Below are 3,174 nucleotides of genomic sequence, written 5' to 3'. Positions count from 1 at the left end.
ATCTCCAAATCTTTCCTCAGGACTCTGCACTATTTTAACCTTCCAAAAAACTTGGCAACCATTAAAGGTTGAGTTGAATGATAGCCAGATGTGTGTGTTTTCTGGAAATATTTCATGAGGCTCGAGGGGTAAATGATGTTTTACAAGGACATTAGCCATACATCTTTGATGTGGCCTTCCCTCCTTCAGCTCATCACATTCACTTGTTCTATCTTGCTTCAGATTAAATGGCAAGCCTGTCAAGAGAGGGGGAGGTATTTCCCTGAGTTGTTTATGACTAGCACCGTTCAGCTTTGGTCCTGCCAGAATACTTTCAAGCACATGAAACACAATAATAAAGTGTCTCAAACAAAGAAGTCCTACACATGAAAAGGGTAAGAAAACTCCAGAAGTGGTGAGTAATGATGCTACAGGAAACTAACAAAAGACAGAGGATTTCTTTCGGGTATGGCTGCTCTCTGAGTGATTAGTAGGAGAGATTTCAAAAGGTCATATTTTTCTTAGAAGCCTCATTATGCTCAGATCAGAAGACAGGGGATTTTCTCCATCCAGTGACAGCCAAGATAAGCAATCTGTCCACCCAGTCCCAGGTTTCGAAGCATGAGGGTCTGTCACAGCCCCCTGAGACTGCGCAAAGAGAGCCTTGAGGAGACAACAGGGAGGAGAGCTATAGCTGCAGGACAGGTTACTCTGTTAGATACGCCAGAGTCAGTGCCAGGATGTGTATCAGAAGGTTTCCAAAACCAGTTCAGGGTCTTACCTGACACCGTTAATTCTGCCATGGAAAGTTCTTCCATAGCAAATAGCAATTGCAAAGCCATTGCAAAGATGTTCTCCCCCAAATTGTTTTGGGAGAAGTCAGAATGAAAAGGCATTCACTAAAAAATGGTTTCGGCTAAGCCAAATATTTTGAACATTTTGTTCAAGCAGAAACTGAAAGTATTGTTTCTGTTTTTAAAATTCTTGATTAGAAACAATTTCTGCAGGTAAAAAGAATTTTTTTTTGTTTTAGAAATGTTGAGATGAAGAGCTTCAACCTTCTCAGCAATTTTTTGTGACTAAATCCATTTTCCAAATGTAGCTGTGAATAGTTTTAGCTAACCTCTGCTGGCCTTTTTATTGAAGGAACTATACATCCAAATCCAATTACCCAGTCCTGTTTCTAACATACTGGAGATATAACTCCAGCAGCTGACTCCTGTGACAAGGAGAACCTGCTGGGAAAGGGAGGCTGAGGAGACGAAAAACAGGTTAATTAAAAAAAAAAAAAGTTATTTATGTTCTGGTTATGCTCTGTAGTGCATCGCATAGCGCCGTCTCACACCCTGAGTGAGCCTGCTCTGTCCCTAGCTATGCCTGCCTCTTCTGGGGAAATGGGTTTGGCTTAATAACCTGGGCCGGGGAGGAATGTCCTTGAAAAAAACCCTTCCCCAGGGGAGGCCAGGCTGGGGCCACAGCATCTGAAGTTGGCAGCGGGAAGAGCTTGGTCACCTTGCAGAGCTATCCTCATTGAGCGGAGCCGCAGAGTGCCTGGCACCCTGATGGTCATCCCACCTATGCTCTCTGGGTTGCTGAAGCAGGACCGGAAAGAAAAATTTATGGAAAATGGATAGAGACAGATGTGTGGAAGAGGAAAGGGAGGACAATGATGGGAAGCCACAGAATCTGCTCCGCCGTGCTTTGTCCAGTGCTACCCTGACCTCTGGCCATGGCAGCTGAGAGCCGCTACCCATCCTCGCTCTGCCTCTCCCAGCGCTCCCCCCACAAACACTCGTTTCGGCGTGACAAGGATGGCCGTGCCGCTCTGCGCCTGCCCACCACGGCCACCACCTGCGCCACCCCAGAGGATCCGCTGAAGCGCTGCAGGGGATGTCCCAGGTGGGATGTTTTCCTCCATATTTGGTTTGTTTACCTGATTTTAACATTTTTACTATTTAAAAAAAAAACCACCCAACTTGCTGGTATTAAATAAAAAGACACTCTTCCTCCTTCCTTAATACATGCCCTCAAAACTCTCAGTGCTTTTTAATGCTTCAACAGATTGTTGAAAATCCTTTCAAGTTGCCATAAATCAAGAGGTTTTTAGCCAAAATAACTCTTGAGCAACGTTTTAATGAGAAATTCTCTGGATCCTCAATGCAGGAAATGTCTGAGATTCCTGAGGAAGAGTGGTATTAGCAGGGCAAGGTGATGATAGTCTGTACCTCTAGCTTTTGTTAGTGGGATGACAAGGGTTTCAAGGCAGCTTAAGTTTGAGGTATTCTGGCTTTTGACATAAGTTTAGTAGCTCACATGCTCCAAGAGTTAAATTCTAATAATTTGCCCAAAATGGTTTTTAATTAGGACAGAGTAAAGGGAGATTGGAAATAATAGCCCTGATTTAAACCCTCATATATTTTGTTCCCTTTTTTCTTAAGTATATACCTTGCAAGTTGCATGCGGTATGACTGGAGGAGGAGACAAAAAAAAATGCAGGAGGACAAAACAAAACCTTGTCACCAGTTGGACCCTTCTGTGTAATTTACAAGGCAAATTCCTCAGGTCAGAGTCTCATCCATGGGGATTTTCCACTTCCCCACTCTTGAAGAGCGCAAAGGCTATTGCACACCAGCACACACTGACACCCACGGAGAAGTGAACCGTCTGATAAGAGACTGCTTTTGTTTCCCCCGAGCTCCCGCGAAGGTACTCGGTGCATAGACCGGTATTTGTATTACGCTGTGAAGGGAAGGATTTAGGCCAAAAGAAGCTGGCAGCCACGGCTTTTTAATGAGCCATGTGCTGACAGGCCTGGTTGCGAGCTGTTACAGATGTGCGCCGGACAGTCTAATGAGATGCAGGAAATTCAGGAGGCCAAAAAATCTCTTCGGATTTTCTGGTTACACTGACAGCATCAAAACCGCTTGTGTTCTACCTGGCATCGCCAAGCAAGGGATATGCTTGATGTCCTTAATAAAAACATTACCTTTTGGGGTAAAGGCACTGATGCACATTGATTGCCATAAGGGGGAATAAAAGAGGGGATGAGTCATTAGCCAAGAATGAGAGCACAGGCAGGACAGGATCCTGCAGTGGCACATTAGTTAGAGTAACATTTTCTATGATTCCCCTGCTACATAACTAGAGATGTGGGAGCATGAGAAGGGGCCGCAGCATGAAAGGAGACAGCCAGGA

General features: G+C 44.7%; 1 long non-coding RNA gene across 1 annotated transcript; it reads left to right on the top strand.

Moving 5' to 3' along the window:
- LOC148057628 (uncharacterized) lies at window positions 1–3,174 on the top strand. Its single transcript, XR_015704074.1, has 3 exons — window positions 1–374; window positions 1,435–1,878; window positions 2,418–3,174. It is a non-coding gene; the product is annotated as an uncharacterized LOC148057628 (long non-coding RNA).

This window comes from Nipponia nippon, unplaced genomic scaffold, assembly GCF_047370975.1.
Source record: "Nipponia nippon isolate SJK-2023a ecotype South Korea unplaced genomic scaffold, ASM4737097v1 scaffold_1, whole genome shotgun sequence".
Classification (NCBI taxonomy): domain Eukaryota; kingdom Metazoa; phylum Chordata; class Aves; order Pelecaniformes; family Threskiornithidae; genus Nipponia; species Nipponia nippon.
Note: the sequence above shows the minus strand (reverse complement) of the source record. Positions and strands in the feature narration are given on the sequence as shown.